The following is a 20,859-nucleotide window of genomic DNA, read 5'->3' as shown; positions in this document are numbered from 1 at the left end:
CCACCCGCCGTATTCTACAGACATTTCTTCCTCTGACTATCACCTGTTTAGATCAATGGCGCATGGACTGGCTGACCAACACTTCCGATCTCATGAAGAAGTCACAAACTGGATCGATTCGTGGATCGCTTCAAAAGACGCAGGGCCCGTAAACTGCCCGAAAGATAGGAGAAAGTAGTGGCCAGCGATGGAAAATACTTTGAATTGATACATGTGTAACCAATTTGTTTCATTAAAGCCGCAAATTTTTGGGAAGAAATGGCGGAAGCAAAGTTGTACACTTTGCAACTAATCTGTTTTTGTTTCATTTTTAACATAAAGAGTGTAATTCAATATATTACATGTAACTGAACATCCTTACTTTCCACTCGGTGTATGTGCTTGTTCTACCTTATATCGCTCCAGACAGAATCTTCCAGCTCTCTGTAGGTTCTGAGTGACTGCTAATCGTGTAAGTAAATGGTATTGGATTTTTCCACATTTTTATGTTCACTTCATACGTTTATTGATGTTCAGTCAGCTGCCAATCTCTGCACCAGGCGCTAACTGCTTTGTCGATGCTTTATGCCTACTCAGCCAGCAACCAAGCACACAGAGGGGTTACAGGGGCACAGACCTCACAGGGGACAGCTCTTCACATGACAGACAAGCGATGGCTGCAGTCTGCCTTTCCGCAAGGCCACCAGAAGTCACTGGCCCAGGGACCTTTTCTCCTCCAAAGGTCATTTGACTGAAATTAGTACCTGTAGTATCCTGGCACCCGAGCAGTATTTATGCCAGTGCCCAGGCTACATTCGAAGAGTTCACTCCGAGTGAGTTTCCTGGGCAAGGTGTCAACTGCAAAAGCATTCCCACAGTCAGGATCTCACTCTGGAGCTGCTGCTATGACGACGCTGTGTCCATTGGAGACTCATCGCCAGGAGCTGCCAGCTATTGACTTGCACGATTTTTGCCTCTACACCAAAGTGATGTGGCCTCAGATGTCTTGAAAAGCAATCGGACTTTTTGATATTTGCCTCTGTTTTTCATCAGAAATATTCAGGACTTTTATTCTCAGGACCTTAACTTTCACACATCCCTTCCAGAGTGTGACTGCGGTACACTTAGTCTATGGTCATTGGAGTTTGGAACTTTTAGATTACTGTGACATTTTAGGGTCTTCAGCCTTCAGATAATATTGCTGTTCTCTTAATGTCCAAGAAGTGACTTATTTTCAATCAATGTGTTCCATACTAAATCCCATCAGAGAAGACCACTCATGTGTGCTACAATTAACTTCATATTCATCTCAAAGAAGGGTATGTTTTGATCTGAGTTCTTCCACTTTCAAGTACACTTACTGTCATGTTTCTTCCAGCATGACAGAACCGGGGATGTCTCTGCCCAGGTGTTGTTACTGCTCCAGCAGATGCACAGCACACATGAACTCCTGATCGAGTGGCTGGCACCCATCACCACATTGCCTGCAGAGCTCCCCAACTGTCTCTCCTAGATCGACTCCATGATAAAGGGCTTCTGGACGGCGCCCTTGCCACTTCAGCAGCTTGATGTGAAGGTTGAACCATGGGCAAACTATGTCGCATGCATGGAACAACACTTCTTAGACCGTAGCACACAGAAGATGCCCACTAGTTTTCCTGTCATACATGGGTCTAGACATTAAACACCTTCTAGAACAATTAAATTTGAAAGCGGAACCGCAAGATCTGCCCTATGACAGGTTGATTTCGAGTTTTTTAAGAATATTTTACTCCAAGGTACATATGGTGGCAGTCCACAACAAGCTTTTCAGCTGCCATAAATTTGACCGTGAATGCCTCCAGGATTTACCTCACAACTGTCATTTCCAGTAAAGTAATGTAAGCAATCATTTTGAAGAGTCTCTCAGGTTGATAGCCATAATGAAGGATCGTCGTTTTTTCCTTGGTCAGATATTATCTGGTCACTGTTACACCTGGTTTGGTGGGTTCCTTCCTGGGGGACTCCTGGTTAATCGCCATAGATGCTGGCTGTAGCTTCCCCTATGCCTCAGGCATGGCTGCCATGTTTGCAGGTCAGACCACTTAAATTCTGTCCTGTATGTCTTCAGTTGGAGGGCTCCCAGAATCCACTGTCATAGATAATGGCCATCAATTTTTTCTGCAGAGTTTTCCACTTTCTGCAAAGCAAATGGGATACCATTGATACATATTGCACAATCCTTCTCTTCTTCTAATGGTCTAGCTGAACACTTAGTCAGTACCTTTAATTCCCATATGTCCAAGCTCCAGTGCCATCAACATTTGGATGAGGCCCTTATGCTCTTCCTGGTTTCTTGTCGCTCCACGGCTCAGGACAGGTCAACCCCAGCAGAAAAACTCCACAACTGACCCCATCAGTGGCAATTACCTATCATCCAGTCTGGCAGCACACACCCTTCCTCTTGGCTGTGCAACACAACTATTTCTCACCCAAACATAGCCTGTGGGCAATTGTCTTCACCAAAGGCTGCCGGAATTGGTTTCCTGTGGTTGTTTCCAATCTTCTGACCAGGTCTCTGGCTGAGGTGATACTTCAAGAAGGCACAGAGTGCTGTAAGCACATTAACCAATTGCAGCTTTGCCGTATTCTTCTTCCTGTGTCCAGTAATCTACCAACATCTTTTATTCCAGAGGCAAAGCCCTCCTCAATGAACACGCCAGACACCACTTGTCTGTTTCAGCTCTGGCCTATGACTGGCTTCCTTGAGGTCCCCCAGCTGCTGCACATGCATCACAAATGCCAATGCTGATGGAGGTGCACCTGAGACCCCCCCCCCCAACCCACTCCAACCACTGGCAGGGCCCTATCCCTTCCAGTGACATTGAGATGTGCTACCACCTCTCCTCCTCTCTTTTTGGGGGGGGGGGGGGAGGATGAGGAATGCTGTGTCGAGGTCTTGTACCTATTCAGTCAGTAAGCAACAACATAGACAGGTTATGTGGACACAGACCATGCAGAGGACAGCTCTTCAGATGACAGTCAAGGGATGTCCACACTCTACCCTGCCAACAGGCAGGAATTGAAGCACTGCCAGAGGTCACTAGCCCCACAGACCTTTCCTCCTCCATGGGGCATGTGACCAAAAGTATTACCTGCAGTAACCTGGCGCCTCGGCAGTTTCTAGGCAGGTACCTAGGCTACGCTCAAGTTCACTCTGAGTGAGCTTCTTGGGGGTAGGCACTGATTGCAAAAACATCCCCACAATCAGGATTTCACGCTGGAGCCATCGCTTCAATGACAACGCCGCCAACGTCCATCTTCGCTTCCAGGGGCTGCCAGATATGAACTACACCATCTGTGCCTCTATATTGAAGAGACATGACCTCTGACACCATGACCAGCAGTCAGACTTCGTATTAATGGTTCAAAAATGGCTCTAAGCACTATAGGACTTAGCATCTGAGGTCATCAGTCCCCTAGACTTAGAACTACTTAAACCTAAATAACCTAAAGACATCACACACATCCATAGCCGAGGCAGAATTCGAAGCTGTGACTGCAGCAGCAGCGTGGTTCCAGACAGTGAAGCACCTAGAACCGCGGCCGCAGACTTCGTATTATTTGTCTTCATTTTTGATTGGCAACCACCTTACTTAAACATCTGTGTGTCCCTTCGGGACTTTGATTGTGATATGCTTAGTGTATGGACATTGGATTTTGGAACTTACTATTTACTAATTTTTTTCAGGTCTTCAGCCTTCAGATGTTATTCTTGTTCTTTTAAGATCTAAATAGTGACCTGTTTTCTAATATTTTGTTCCAAATTAACTTCCATAGTTGAAAAGTATTTATGTTTGTTACAATAAACATCATAGTCATTTTATACCCAGGTATTTTTTCTGCACCGTCTTTGGTGGACTTATTCAAGAGTCAATGGAGTAATTTTTTATGAGGCAGTGTCGCAATTGTTTTGTCCGAGCCAGGTAGACATTATTTTGGAATGTGCTCTTCCACTTTCAAATACATTTAGTGTCACATTGCTTCCAGCAAGACGGAACCAGTTTATGTCTCTGCCTAAATGTTGTTACTGCATCCACCAAATGCAGCACACCTACGAACTCCTGATCGATTGGCTGGCGACCACATCCACGTCACCTCTGGAGCTCTCCAACCGTCTCTTCCAGATCGACTACATGTTCAAGGGCTTCCAGACGGCGTTGTCGCCGTTCCAGCAGCTCGACAAGAAGGCCGAGCCATGGGTGAACTACACTGCATGCGTGGAACAGCACGTCTTAGCCCTTGGCATCACAGTTGATAGCAATGCCTTCTTTCTGGCACACGTGAGCTCAGACATTTGCCACCTAGAAGTGGAACTCTACAGTATGCCCTATGAGAGGTTGAAGTTGAGTTTGCTAGAATACTTTGGATCACATGTACATATACTTATGACAGCAGACCTGCCGTAAACATAGCGGACCATCTTAACACGAATGGATGGCACACTTCCAGGGTTTATGTCGTGACTGCCATTTCCAGTCTAGTAATCCTCAAAGTAATCATACGTGGCTTCCTTGGCCTGGGATATGATTCTTGTACATGCCCTGAAGATGAACTATTTGTGTACCTCCTTAAATTGGAGGACCCTTCCTTAGAAACATGTCTCCCAAATAGAAAAACTTTTGAACACTGTCTCAGATCATCAGCAAACCTGCAGGACCCATCACAAGTGTTTAGCGCCCGACCAACACGCTGCCCTCAGCCCCAGCTGCACTCTCCGTGACGTCAGTTTCACACAATGCAGACAAATACTCGGTAGCCTGACTTCGCCCTCAACAGCTCCCTTCCAGAAGCTTGTGTTTTATTAGTCACCAGAGACACCAGTGACACTACTGGTGTGCTAGAGCAACTCTTGTGGGAAATCCGGATATAGGGCTGAAATGTGCCAAGCAATATTCAAAAAGAAAGGCAACTAAACACTTATGGACCAGTCAGACACAGGGTGGACGACAGGGCAGACCTGTTGCCGGACATATCCTACATCCAGTTTGTGCTTCCTCATTCAGAGGAATCTCTATCGCTCATGCTAGCCATCAACAATGTGCCCATTGTGCTACAGATAGACACAGGGTCCTCCAGCACTATGATACATCGGTGATGATATTGACACTCCACAGCACAATTATGTCATTAAAATCAACAGCTAATTTTCAGTCGTAGTTCAGTATCGTTCAAATGAATGCACAGCCGGGATTTTGGTTGGCAATGCTCCTGAAGCAATCATTCTCTCGGGTCTGGGTCTGTTCAATGCTACTGGCTTAGAAATCCATGACTCTGCCCCCACATCTAATCGCTAGCCATCATCCCTTACCTGAATGACCTCTTTTCCAAGTTTAGCTCAGGTGCGACAAAGCCCTTCTTGGGTCTCAAAGCTTTTGAGGCACATATGGGTCTTCCCCCGTCAGTGACACTGAAGTTCGTCAAAGCCAGAAAGGTACCTTCACACTGAGAGACAAACATCGACTGGAGCTACTGCGACTGCGAGGTGAGGTATACCTCCAGCTTGCATTGGCTGTGATTCCCAATGCTGCTTAGTTGTCAATATTCGTTTTGGACTGTTTCAGTGTAATAGACTTTCGTTTGGCATTGCCAGTGCACTCAGACACGTGAATAAGGCCCGAACAAGGTGACAGAGGTAAGACAGAAGTCAAATGAGATTAGCCGGTCGGACGTAACCAACCCCCATCATGACTATCGACTACGCAGTTGCATGCCTTCCTAGCAAACATATTTACAAACGGCTGTAGCACGGAAACGATACACTTACGGACATGGGTTAGGTACTACCCCCCCCCCCTCCTCCTACAAGTCCAAGATGTTTGTAACGGGAATTCCCGAAAACTCTGTTTATCGGTATTTCTGGCGCATTAAACGCGTTGCCAAATAACGTTGGTAGTAGAATGAGATTTTCACTCTGCAGCGGAGTGTGCGCTGATATGAAACTTCCTGGCAGATTAAAACTGTGTGCCGGACCGAGACTCGAACTCGGGACCTTTGCCTTTCGCGGGCAAGTGCTCTACCAACTGAGCTACCCAAGCACGACTCACGCCCCTTCCTCACAGCTTTACTTCCGCCAGTACCTCGTCTCCTACCTCACAAACTTTACAGAAGCTCTCCTGCGAACCATGCAGAACTAGCACTCCTGAAAGAAAGGATATTGCGGAGACATGGCTTAGCCACAGCCTGGGGGATGTTTCCGGAATGAGATTTTCACTCTGCAGCGGAGTGTGCGCTGATATGAAACTTCCTGGCAGATTAAAACTGTGTGCCGGACCGAGACTCGAACTCGGGACCTTTGCCTTTCGCGGGCAAGTGCTCTACCAACTGGGAGGTAGGAGGCGGAAGTAAAGCTGTGAGGGCGGGGCGTCAGTCGTACTTGGGTAGCTCAGTTGGTAGAGCACTTGCCCGCGAAATGCAAAGGACCCGAGTTCGAGTCTCGGTCCGGCACACAGTTTTAATCTGCCAGGAACTTTCAACGTTGGTAGTGACTGGAAACCGCTCAATACCGGTCAAATCGGTGAGCGCATATAGTAATCTCGAGCATTTTCGAGCGACAACAAATCTGATGCCCGTTTGCAACTGCGTAACGCAGGGATGTCGGCTTTACGGTCACGAACGACGTTGGGCGGGGCCGAGAGTTAACGACCGTAGTGGCAAGGGACCGGACGGCATACGGCGCTCTCGTAGCAGCCTCTGGATGTGTGCGGGGGCGGTGGAAGCGGCGGAGGCAGCGTCTGGAAACATGATCGCGACCGTGCGCGCTGGGCGAGCGCTCGATTTGACTGGGCCGGGCGGCGACTGCTCTATTTCTGGTCGTCTCGCCGGCGGGGGGTGGGGGGCGGCGGCGCCCCGGGGGCGGGGTGGTGGGGTGGCGCCGCCCCCTGCGAGCCGTGGTGGTCGCGGCGCGCTGGCCCGCCCTCGCCAGATCCGCTGCAAGCCTCGCGGACTCCACATTCCACGGCCCTCGGATTCTTCGCGGACAGTGTGAGTGCCTCGCGGCTCAGCTGCGTCTGTGTGTCGGCCGCTTGCCGCTTGTGTGCGACTGCAGGTGACGCTTGTGCTGCCGTGGTGGAACGACAGTGGTGAACACAGGTGCAACAGGCAGACAGTGCAAGTGTTCTCTCTATCGGCTCGTATTCGGGATGCGCGCCGCGAGAAACGACTGGCCTTCGTCTGATGAAACCTACGTGAAGAGCTATGGAAATAGTGCGGTAGCTGCCAGCAATTCGCAGCAAGTTTCAGTTCGTGTCCGGGAACCATTGTACAAGTTTTTCTTCGAAAAGAATTCAGAGTGTTCTGGCGATGGATTCTGAATGAGATTGTGGCCACAGAAGAACACGTTCTGTGGGACTAGAAACCTAACTCGATACTACAAGAATCTACTCTCTCGTTCGCTCGGAGTAACTACACGCGCTCATTGGTTTCATATCTGTGACAGAGTATGACACGGACGAGTCTTTCGCTGTACAGACACGTAATTTGGCCGAAGGAGTAGAGCCTATCTCTGTTGCCTGTGATCACCGCTGTTTTCAGTGAGAGTGGCAGTGTGTTAAAAAAACTATAAAAATAAACAACTTATAACGACGGGCAGGTGCAAGGATGTCGATTCTTGCCTTACTTCTCAAGTCCCGAAACCAACCAAACGGAAATTAACCTTCCTTCTCACACCCACGAACTACTGTAGCTTTCTTAATTTACTTTCCTTACCCTTCGTTCTACACTTTTATTTTACTTTGAAAACATCATTTTCATTTTTCTATTTTGATTATACAGCGTACTTCGGTAACAGGTACTTCGCAATTTAATATTGCCCTGTCGATTTTGTCTCTCTTATTTTCCCGCCTTAGCTCATAGTTCTCACACTTGTATGATGTTTCCTCAGCAAAAATCTAATTATACCTAATCTAATTAACTGGTTACATTTTTTCCAAAATTCAGCACTATAGTGGTAGTTTCTTCGTTCATCACTCTGCAATGTCTAAAACCATATTGCCCCTGACCCTTCCACCTTGAGCTGTGTCACCATGCAGCTTTAGACTCTAATCTGTCACTCCTGACTGACTTACAACTTAAATTCAATGTTAGGAATAAATCTCAGAAGGCATGAATGGTGAAAATAGTTCTTTTATTGTCACTAAGTGTACAGTCTTAGCAGACAGATTTCCGTTGTCACTGGATGCGTCTTACCAGAGAAACTCCCCGGTAGAAGAGGGCGTCACCTCTTTCAGTCTGTTCTGTTTACTGTCACTGCACTTCACGCTAGCTTTATTAACTCAAATGCCATCACTGCTTCTACTGTGTTTCTCTCCTTCTTCACAGTTCTCATAAATATGCTTTATCCTCAGAAATAACAATCATTCACTTGAATTAACGTCATATAAACGTAAGAAATACAGTGACAATTTTTTATTTCGTGGTACACCAGAACTTGTAGTTTTTTACTACTAGATGCTGCACATGTATCTTGTTGAGAAGAGTGAGAATCAGTTATGACACTTAGATAGTCTAGTGCCATTCCATATCCACAAGGAAGCGACAAATATGAGAAATATGCCTAAATATCGGTAGGGGAAGTAAAACGTATAAACTGAACGTCCTTTGAAACGCGGGCAACATTTACTAGTCAAAACGGGGCAAAAAAAATTGTTTTTCAGCAAATGACTGTACGTAAATGCCGAAAGATATGTTATATGAAGGTCCTGTGTAACGTACACAACACAGACATGTCATAAACGGGGCAACATAAAAAAATTGACCTCTCAGCAAGTGATAGTACGAATATGCCGGAAGGTATGCTGTATGAGTAAGACTTCTACATTTGTCATCTACTGCTATATGAAGTAATTATGATTATAAAAACTTCCCTTTAACTATCAGACAGTTTCTGAAAAGAAGAATACAGTGATATAAAGCTTATTAGTATTTGCAGCACAATGTTTCTCAAAAATGGGCGCGAAATGTGTTAAATGTGTCCGAGCCACGGTACGCAATGTTTACGTGGTAATCGAGGTGAAAGTTTGCTGTCCCAGAAACTCTGGATCCCGTATCTAGAACTCTTCTCAGCTATATTTGCGAAAAGTCTCAAGTCATTACATTATAGTTCCCCTCTTTTCAAGAGCATTCGCAAAAAAATCATTCAGTTTGAAAAAAGGCAGTTCTTCAGTATATCAGTTCAGTCAGATGAAGTTATGAGTATGAACCATACTTGCTTGCTCTTATGGGTAATACCGTTTGTAGAATTCTTGTTTCCATTTCACAAAATTCTCTACTCCGGTTTCGGATTACAAGCCCGTTTTCTAACGTTACTGTTTCAAAGAGTTATATCTGCCTGTCAGCAGTCTCTTTGTGGAGAGTAGGAACACAGATGTTGATGTACAGTACAACCATCAAGGAAATTAAGTAGTAATTCGAAATACTTCAAAATCTTATAATATATATCAGGTAAATTAAGTGATGTATATGAAACATTGATAGAGTAATATCTAATAGATCATACCATATTGAAAATAGGTTATAGGTTGTCCTCATCATCATTTTATCCTCAATCACCGGCGCGCAAGTCGCCCAATGTGGCGTCAACTGAAATAAGACTTGCGCTTCGCGGCCGAACTTCCCCGGATGGGGCCTCCCGGCCATACGCTCATTCCCAATTTGTTGTTGTTGTTGTATAAACTGTTCTTGGTGTGCTCCCATTATTATCTATTCCATCTGTATACTTCATGTATAGAGAATAAATGCGGCAAGTACATCTAGAACAGTTTATACAGGTTAAATATATGGTTTCTAAGCCGGTCAGTGTGGCCGTGCGGTTCTAGGCGCTTCAGTCTGGAACCGCGTGACCGCTACGGTCTCATGTTCGAATTCTGCGTCGGGCATGGGTGTGTGTGATGTCCTTAGGTTAGTTAGGTTTAAGTAGTTCTAAGTTCTAGGGGACTGATGACCACAGATGTTAAGTCCCATAGTGCTCAGAGCCATTTGAACCATTTTTTTGGTTTCTAAAAACAGAATAATGGCAACGGGACACTATTTATTACAAAGCAGAGGATCGTGGTTAAGTCAGTAAGTATTTAAGAACGTAGAGCAAGCAAAACGCTTTAGGTCGCAGCAGTTCAGGGTGAGCCCTTCTTTCGAAGACAATAACATCTTTAAAACAGTAATACTATATATCTGTGCCCAGAATCTAGGTCGTTCGTGGACACAAGAAAAAAATAGAGTTTTCATGTGTAATTATTTACTATCTTTCAGTAAGAACACACAGTTAAGCCAATTAAAATGATTCAATTAGTACTCATAATAGTCATGCCACGTCCAATTAAAATTATTGTACTCAAAGTTAACCCCAATTCTTCCAAATTGGCAACTAAGTCCGAGGCATGCTTTCATTTCTTCGCCTTACAGTGAAACCAATTGCGCTTCTGTGTTAAAAAGAGAGTTTAAGACAATCTTGTAGGCAGGCAGTAATATCCATGACCTTCGGGTGGCCTTTTATACTGAGGAATTGTTTACCTGGATTAGACAAAACCCATCGTGCAATGGCCCACCGAATGTGTACACTAATTGTGTATTTGTAAATGACTCAGCGAAAGGGTGCAGCGATTAAGACATTGGTTGGAATGGGATTCAAATCCCAGTCCAGTAAGCCTGATTTTTCCGGGGTTTCGCTAATAAGGTGAAAACCAGAATGGTCCCGTTAACGAAAGCCACGAGCGATTATCTTACTCCCCCTTTTATGATCGAGTTAGTATTTTGTCTCTTCATGTGGGGTGCACGTCCTGCTGAATACAGAAATCAAAACTTACGTTGTTAGTTTGAACACTGGTTCGATGCAGCTTTCCGCCTAGTCTATGTTGTGAAAGTACTTTCATATCTGCACAGCTATTTCACTCTACATCTATTTGAAATTGTGTATGTACCAATTCTAGTGTTGGTCTCCTTTCACAGTTCTTGCATCCATGCTTTCGTCCATTACGAATATATTATACACCAAAGGATATTTAATATTGGCTCTGAGCACTATGGGACTTAACATCTAAGGTCATCAGTCCCCTAGAACTTAGAACTACTTAAAGCTAACTAACCTAAGGACATCACACACACCCATGCCCTTAGCGGTCGCGCGGTTCTAGACTGTAGCTCCTGGAACCGCTCGGCCACCCCGGCCGGCGATATTTAATATTCCCTGCTGCCATAGCATATGCCATATCAGTCGTCTCGTCTTTTATTTCAGTACCATTAAGCTCTTTTTTCCCCAAATCGGTTCAGTACCTCTTGATCATTTACTCCATCTTCCTATCTAATCAACAGAATACTGTAGCACCACATTTCTAAAGCCACTACTTTCCTCTTGTTTATCTTCCACGTTCCACTTCCATATAAGGTTACTATTCACACAAATGCTTTCAGAAAAGACTTCATGACACTGAAATTTATAATCGACATTAATATAGTTCTCTTTCCAAGAAGGCTTTTCTATTAATACCAGTCTGCATTTTATATCATCTTTGCATGTGCAGTCGTCCGCTATTTTGCTGCCCAAGTAGCAGTATTGTCTACACCTTTTAACGTCACTTTTCTAATCTGATTTCCCTCATCCTCATCCGACTGAATTTCGCTACACTTCATTACCCTTGTTTTACATTTCCTAGTGTTCATCACAACTTCTATTATGGACAATATCCATTCTTTTCGACTGATCCTCCACGTTCTGTGCTACCTCAAAAGAATTATAAGTCATTGGCAAACCTTAAAACGTATACACACAAATAAAATATTTCACACCATAAAAAAAAATTAAGACTTCAGGCGCTCGGTTGCCTAGGTTTACCCATATAGTAAAACTGCAGCTTGTGAATCCGTGTGCTAGCTCGCGTTTTCGTCTTTCTCCTATCTCTATCCCTTGTGGAAGGAATCAAGCCATCTCATTATCGTCTAGACGTAAAATTCTACCATAACTTTCCTTTTGCGTATGAAACACAGGCTTGATTGTTCACAGACGATAAGGACAGAGCAGCAAGGCAAGTTATGCAGTCTTGTTTGTGATACTAGTGTCCAAAGTTGTATGACCATTCAACATTCTTCGATCGACGTTGTCACAATTGTACTCTTGACAATAAATTAGTGGCAACACCACCTACGAGGATAGTTTAACGAGTCTGCTAAAACTGCAAGAAAAACAACTCACCTTACTTCTCGACATAGTCTTCTTGTGGGGTATACACTTGGTCCAGCAAACCTCCAGCTATCAAATTGCAATATACTCTTTGACTCCAACTATCATTTCCTCATTTAATTAAAATTTATTCCCAGCACGCCAAAGTTTCACGGTAGGGAACAGGAAGAAGTCACTTGGGACTAAGCCTGGTGAACAAGCTGGATGAGGGACCAAGTAAAAGTCTAATTCATGCACTTTCGCCTTTGTTATCGTTGATGTGAGGGATGGTGAACTATCCTGGCGAAACAGCGCATTTTTTTGTGCCAACCTTGCCTTTCTTCTGCCAGCGCAAGTTTCAAACGATCCAACAATGAAACATAATGCGGTCCAGTTACGTTTCTATCTTTTTCGAAATAATCTACGAGGATTGTTCGTTGGGAAACGCAAGGAACAGTGGCCATCACCTTACCAGCTGACAGAATGGTCTTTGCCATCTTTGGAGCACTTTCGCCAGCCTTTGTCCATTATTTTGACCGCCGTTTTAACTCTGGTGTGTAATGATGGATCCAGGTCCCATCAACAGTCGCAAATCGGCGCAACAAGTCATGAGGATTGCGATTAAATATCGCCAGACATTGCGTTGAAATGTTGTGCCGGATGCGCTTTTGGTGGTCTGTTAGCATTCGTGACACCCGTGCCGCCAATTCTACGTGCTCGATATGCACTAGCTTATTTGAGATGCCTGCAGTCTCAGCAACATCACGAATTTTTATTCAGCGGTCTTGCATTACCATATCATGGATTTTGTCAGTGGTTTCCTTTATGGTGACATCAATTGGGCGGCCGGAGTGCGCTTCATCTTCGGTGCTTCTCGGACCACGTATAAATCCAAAAGTAAATGGTCTTCAGTGATGGTGCAGATTACGCGTGAACTTCATCCAGTCCCGTTTTGGTTTATGTGGCAGTCCAGCTCTTCAAATTAAAACGTTTAATAACAGCACTAAACTAAGTTTTCTCCATTTTCAATCTCAGTCGACACACTGACCATTTCAAATGGCTGTCAACAATGAACTGTACACTACTGAAAGTATTTATACGATCCTTGGAATAATCAAGCTGACCAACCCCGAAGACGCAACAAAAACGTTCCATTCTTTCATGGTAATTTACCAGGCTTATCAAACCGCCATAGTACTTTCAACAGTATGGAGGTCGATCAGCACTGTAACCAATAACGACCGATAGTATAAAGGAAGCAACAAGTCGCTACGGCTAACGTTATGCCATGTTATAGTGCAGTAGCTACCAAATGTGCACTTGACAGAACAGAGCACAGTCATTATCTTCAGTATGATGTAGGAACAGACGATCAGCAAGGATGTCTCAAATAAGGTCGTAGTACAGTAGGCAGTAGCAATCCTCATTAGTTACAAATGACTGCAAGCATTCGCCTTGTGTAGAACAGTCAGGGCACTGGTCATTTTGAGTTCTCTATTATTTTTTCTGGTTTTCAACATGATACTATACAGCCTGACACATGCAGTTCTAGACTCATGAAATGGGTCCATTAATCTTCCTACACCCGAGAATTTACATCATTTCCGCGTTTCACACAGTATGTGAAGAAGGGACAGCTGGACATTGCTTTCGTCCGTAGGACATTGTACTTTCAGACTTGCATTCTGACTGGATAAAATTAGTAATAAGGTCAAATCATATATCCAATCACTCATTCAATTATACTGACACGGAATCGGAAGACGATAAAGCGAAACCGGAAGTACTAAATTCGGTCTTCCATAATTGTTCCGCAAAAATAAAGGCGTTCTACAGTTTCTACATTGACAGAAAAAAATCACAACACCAAAAAATAATCAATGTAGAGTAATGAAATTTCGGAATTAATTTGTCTTTCTAACATAATTAAGTGATTAACACTGCACGATCACAGCTTAATCGCGATATAACCCACGTCAAATGTAAGTGCGAGATAAGCCATCAGAAATGTGAAATACTGGTATGTTCGTAACCAGTGTAACCGGCAGACTGTTGAAAGCAAGCATACAAACGTGCATACATTTTATTGTCCATTGCCGTGTGTCATTTTGTGAGACGGAGTTCTATGCCTGTTGCACTTGGCCGGTCAATACAGGGACAGTTAATGTTGGTTATGGATGACACTGTAGTTGTCCGATGGTGTCCGATATGTCTTCGATTGGAGACAGATCTAGTGATCAAGCAGGTCAAGCCACCATGTCGATACTGTACATGTTGGGTTACAACAGCTGTTTGTGGTCGAGTGTTATCCTGTTGGGAAGCACCCCTGGAATGCTGTTCATGAACGACAGAACAACAGGTCGAATCGCCAGAATGACGTACAAATTTGCCGTCAGGGTGCATGGGAGAACCGCGAGAATGCTCCTGCTGTCATACGAAATCGCATCCCAGACCATAACACCAGGTGTACTGTTAGTGCGTCTAACTTGGAGATAAGTGGTTGAATGCCCTCAGCTGGTCTCCTTCTAACCAAAAAACGGCCATCACTGACACCGAGACATAATCAGCTCTCATCAGAAAACACAAGATCCCAAACCTGACCTCCAAAGCGCTTTCGCTTGACACCAGTAAAGTCGCATATCGTGTTGGTTTGGGGTCTGTGGAATACACGTTAAAGGGTGTCCGGCTTGGACCTGTCCTTGCAGTAACCGATTTGTAACAGTTCACTGCGTCACCGTACTGCCAACTGCTGCTGCAGATGCAGTATGATGCGCCAGAGCCATATGCAGAGCACGGTGGTGTTCCCTCTCTACAGTGCCATGTGATGATCCGGAGCCTGGTTTTCTTGCGACCGTACGTTCCCGTGATCACCGCTGCCAGCAATCATGTACAGTGGCAACATTCCTGTCAAATCTTTCTGCAATTTCTCGCGCGAAATTTGAATACACATCATCTTTCAGGTGTAGAAACATTAATACCAATTTTACTTTATGTCGCACAACTCGTTCTTGGTGTTGCAAATTTTTTCCATTATTGTACTTATGGGCGATGTAAGGACACAAAAATTCCATACCTAGATATAAGGGAATGCAAAGTTGAAAATCGTCTAAACTCGTACGAAAGGTGGAAGGTCGCTGGACCTGGCAAGGTAACGGTAATATCCTGGACTGTTTATGCGACAGACCTGTCCGCCCCCAATAGGATAGGTGAGTGGTTGGTGCGGTTGACCGTTATTAGGAGGGCCTGGGTTCAATTCCCACTACTGGCAGGGAATTTTCCTCGGTGGGTGGACTGGAATGGAGTCTACTCGGCCTCGTGAAGCCAAGACTACAAATACAAATAGAAACACTGGCTGGGATTGAGACGGCGCTCGGTCGGCTAGAATGATGGAGCTTTACTTTTCTATGCAATAGATCTGGTCCTTCATTTACCAATGGTTTACTGTCAGATCGCTACAGCATTGCACTATGATTAAGGTTCCTTCTCGTTCCATTCCCGGATGGAGCGTGAGAGGAATGGTTGCTTGTAGCCTTTGTGCAAGCTGATATTCACCTCCTTTATCTGCGCGATCTCTACGAGATAGGTACGTAGGGGGTTATGAATATTCGTAGTTTTTGTCATTAAAAATGGTTCTTGATTTTTTCTAAGCAAGTTTTAGCAAAGTCTACGCCATCATTTTTCGAGTGGCTGGCAGTTAAGATTTTTCAATGTTTCTGTTGTACTCTCTTGTCAGTGGAACAAATCTATCACAATTCGCATCCACCTTTTTAGTATATGTTCAATGTTCCCTGTTATTCTGACCTGCATTGTAGTTCCCCAAATTTCTACCAATGGACAGTGGCCTGCCATTTGCTTTATGCACAACTGAACATTTAGGGCTGTTCTACTTCATACCTCCACAAATTATTATCCAAATACACTACCAGACACAGTAAAGTGAAGCACCCAGAAGACACAGTCGGATGTGATTGGCTGGCATGTAAATGGTTAGACTTTAGACCGCAATTCTCTATAATAGGAAGAATGGCCACCAGGTGCATTATTGTGAAGGATACGGAGATTCCATGTAGTCATATGAGATAGCACTATCCGCCCCTGACAGATTTGAAAGGCGCCTCACTGTGTGTCTACATCTGACTGCCCGTTCAAATCACACAATTTTCAGATTTTTGGGGCATTGAAATGTGACACTGGACCAATGCTGGTATGTATGGAAATTTTAGGGCATTAATGTTTGGGCTGACCATATCCGACAACAAGGAAAGACTACCACACTGTGTACATAGCACATCGTAAACCGTTCACATTCCCACCTGCCTTCTGAGAATAAGTAATGGACTTCCTGCAACATTCTGTGTCATCCGGCACCACTGGTAGGAGACTGGCAGTGGCCGGACTAGGGAACTACCATCCCATGAGCAGGTTACCATTAACATCACAACACATCTGGCTGCATTTGTTGTTGTGCCATGAGGGGTAGGATGGACTGTTGATGAATGGCATCACAATATGTTCAGCGATGAATTGCAGTTCTGCGCTATCCAGATGACGACCGTCGATGAGTAGAGCGGTGTCCTGGGAAGACATCATGGCAGACGGTGGTTCTGTCAGTGGCTGTTGCAGAATTATCAAGAGATCTTGTTGTGAATTAACACATCCGGCATGTATAGGCAGATGTAAATCTCCAAGCAATTCAGGAGATATGACACCAACACCGATTATCAATCAACGTATGGGCAGGTGTAATTGGCGATAGATTAATAGGGTCATATGTGCTACCACAAAGGTTAATAGGGATACATTATCTGGACTTTCTCATTAATGTATTGCCTACCTTGTTGGAGGCTGTGCCATTGCAGCAATGAATACACGTGCGAACATCTAATGCGGATATCTCAGGTCTGCTGGATTGGTCAGGGGAGACGGTGGGGGGGGGGGGGGGGAGGGGGGTTCAAACCTCAATCCCCTAGACTTCTGATTAAGAGAACACTTGAAGGAACTGGTCTACACCATGCCAATCAATGGTAAAACAGGGTCACATCTTCAATACAGCCCAGCAGGTACAACAACTGGATGTACTTCAAAGGGTGCATCATTCCTTGTGCCAGAGGACAGAGGTGCACATTTTCTGGATAGACTCCTTGTTGGGCACTTCCTGTAAACACGTGTTTATGGCAGCAAGTGTGCATTTCCGGATCCATATTTAATTGAATGTATCACAGAAAGTATGCGTTTCTGGACCCATGTTTACTGAACTTATTTTTCTTGCTCTGATGAGTACTACCACCTCTCAAAGTATTCAACACTTTTTTTAACACTCTGTACATTTGGAAAATGAGGACGAAGTGCACCAGACCACACGGAAATGGAAAGCTCTTTCTTTGTGTATGATCCTCTTTATTAAGAATTTGCGTTGGCCTAAAAATATCCTGAACCCTGTCAACTAAAGAGTACGAATTTGGTTAACAGTTTGAAGAAGGCCAGAATATGTAATGGATACTGACAAGTAATGATGGCTCATGCATTGTGGTACAATGTGGTGGCCTACAGCATTCCAACTTACTAGGGCAGCATTCGTAACTAAAGTGAATATATTATTTTTGCATATATCAATTGATATTTAAATTTTATTATTAATAGTTCAACATTGTGAGGAATAAGATACAATGGAAAAATAAAGAATGTTGGCAACAGCATGAATTCAACCCAAGTCAGAGAGCTGCCAGTCTGTGCTTTAGTCCGCTCATTAACAGTGGCATTGAGAAAGCCACCCTTTAAAAATCCGTCATGCCCTACGATTGTACAATACGTTATAGACAGTTTCAGAGAAAAATACTGACCTGCTGCTGTGAGCAACATAGCACTCTTAGTGGCAGAAGAGATGATATCACATAAGATCACGTGCAGTGGAAAATGGACAGCTGTATCATTCCTCTCAATTGATCCTAGTGCAGCTGACCATCATTTCAGGACTCGATGCTGGTTTCTAGTTATCATAGAGACAGAACTGTAAAACATGTTTTCGTTCATTTTATTTGCCTATCAGCACACATTTGAAGAGAAATGGCATAATTTTAGTGCAATTTCCAGCTCGTATGCAAAGAGAATTGTGTAATTTTAGTGCAATTTATGGTTTGCATTTGAACCAAAGTGCCACATTTGATATTTACAGTGAGCTATTGCATATGATAACTGGCTGCCATTGCTAACAAATAAGATGTGTAGTGAGAGCTATTTGTTGTGAGATCCCACAGCTATTTTGCCATTCACTGGGAAACAGACATGAATTGCTTCACCCCAACCCCCACACACCATCAACTCTGGTCCTGGGTATGCTCTCAAAACTACACATTCAGTTTAACTCGTCACTAACCTGGTTATTAAACAGTGGGAAATTGAAAAACCGGATAACTGGCAACTTGTTTTAAATGTTCAGGAATGGAAAACTGTGCATTTCACAAAACAAATAAGTGTAGTATCCTATAGTTATAACATCAAAGTGTCACAAACAAAATTGGTCTATTCATAAAAATATCTGGATGTAACAATTTGTAGGAATATGAAATTGATTGATCATGTGGGCTCTAGTGTAGGTGCAGCAGGTGTCAAATTTCAGTTCATTTGTTGAATACTTGGGAAATGCAATCAGTCTACAAAGGGGATTGGTGACAAATAACTCCTGGGCACATCTTAGAACACCACTCAAGTGTGTGGGACACGTACCTAACAGGACTAACAGGGGATGTTGAACGTATACAGAGAAGGGCGGCACGAATGCTCATGATTTGTTTGCGCCATGGGACAGTGTCATGGAGGTGCTGAAGAAACTGAATTGGCAGACGCTTGAAGATAGACACAAACTATCTCGAGAAAGTCTACTTTTACAAAGCTTCAGCAATTGTATTTAAATGATGGATTCAGGAATATGCTACAACCCCCTCCTCCTGAGATCACTTCTGCACGGTTAGCAATGACACAGTTAGACTAATTACAGCGCAGCCAAAGGTGTTTACACACTCATTCTTCCCATGCTCCACGTGTGAATGGTACAGGAATAAGCCGTAATAACTGATTCAGCGGAAAGTACCCTCTGCCACGCACTTCACAGTGATTTGTGGAATATGGATGTAGATGTGAACATATTGAATGTGAATGATAACACATATCTTGTAAATTCTTCTCTTGAATTTATTAATCAGCTACTTAAACAAGGTTATGACTTCTTAAAATCATGCCATGAAAAGAGATCCATTCTGTCTTACATTTTACCCACCACATCAAGAATAGCGTCTTGTTGTCCTCCCAATGTCCACAATTTCCTGGTCAGACCTGATGCTCCTTCTGTACCCATATCCCTATCCTATTGCTCGTACCCCTGTGACTGCTGTACCACACTAAGACTTGCCCTACGCACTCTCCTGCCACCACATATACCAGAGATTTAACTGGCAAAACATATATTATCAATGGGACAACCATCTGTGAAATAACATACGTCACTTACCAGCGGTTATGTAAACACTGTTCAGCCTACTACATTGGAATGACTACAACCAAGTTATCACTTTGGATGAATGGACATAGGCAGATGGTGTATACTGGCAACACACAATATCCTGTATAGAGCATGCTCTACCACAAGGCAGTCATGACTCAGTGCTTGTTTGACTACACACGCCATCGGGGTTCTTCCTCTTGGCACCAGCTTCTCAGAACTCTGCAGGTGGAAATTAGTATACACCTGTGATCCGTCCTTGCCATCCACCTGGCCTAAATTCACGTTAATTTCTTTGGTCTCATCATTTCTTTTCTGTAACTATTCCATTTCTGTACTTCCTTTTAGTTTACCTGTAACCCCCGCACCTTCCACCACACATGTTGCACTCTGCTGGTTTAAGCTCACCCAACTATCAGTCTTTACTTCTCATCATATTCAGTAAGGTCCCCCATATCCAGGGTTCCGGGCAATTTTTCCATAACTGTCCCTATTTCATAAACCTCAGCAGTCCTTTCCCTTCAACTCTTCTGCCAGAAGAAGAAGCCACTGGCTCTGAAAGCTTGCATACGTCCATAACTTTTATATGTGTTTTCTCTTGCTGCTGCCTGGCGAATAGATTTTTTCACCTGTCTAATTATAAAGGGGAAAATACATAAGATCAACAACACAATGTTAAAAATAACATCATCTGAATACAGAATGAGCAGAACAGAAACTAATGAACTAGTTCAAATACAAACAAATAAAAATGAAGGGAGATAGGAAAAGATCATCTAAGTTAAACTGTAATTAAAATAAATGCTAGTCTTTGCAGCCCAGTAGAATACAGTGAGATTATAATAGCGTATTGGTAAATAGTTATACTTACAACATAAATGTGCATTTAGTTCTGAAACATCAGTTAAAATGAGCGAAATTCAATGTAACTTGATAGATAAAAAATCTACTAACCAAACAGTGGCAAGAGAACACACACAAGACACATGTGTACGTTAAAGAAATTCGCATGCTTTTGGAGCAAGTGGCTCCTTCTTCTGGCAGAAGGGCTGAAGAGGAAGGAAGACGGATGAAGGAAAAGAACTGCTGGGATTTGCAAAAAGGTGGGAGAATTTTGAAAAGTCACCCAAAACCCTAGATCAGAGGAGAACTACTGGACAGGATGCGAAGGAAAGACTGATTGCTGGAGACTGCACTG

The 20,859-nt window shown here is 43.8% G+C and overlaps 1 protein-coding gene across 2 annotated transcripts in view; it reads left to right on the top strand.

The window, feature by feature from the left end:
• The first annotated feature begins 6,864 nt into the window (after positions 1 to 6,864).
• Positions 6,865 to 20,859, top strand: part of LOC124804601 (troponin T) — a 75,247-nt gene continuing 61,252 nt past the window's right edge. The window contains exon 1 of one of the 2 annotated variants that reach the window (XM_047264796.1): positions 6,865 to 7,002. The gene's annotated coding sequence lies outside the window, so the exon portion shown is untranslated. The remainder of the gene's footprint in view (positions 7,003 to 20,859) is intronic. The other variant, XM_047264797.1, reaches the window with a different exon arrangement.

Source organism: Schistocerca piceifrons, chromosome 7 (genome assembly GCF_021461385.2).
Source record: "Schistocerca piceifrons isolate TAMUIC-IGC-003096 chromosome 7, iqSchPice1.1, whole genome shotgun sequence".
In the NCBI taxonomy this organism is placed as follows: domain Eukaryota; kingdom Metazoa; phylum Arthropoda; class Insecta; order Orthoptera; family Acrididae; genus Schistocerca; species Schistocerca piceifrons.
This window is presented reverse-complemented; position numbering and strand designations above follow the sequence as displayed.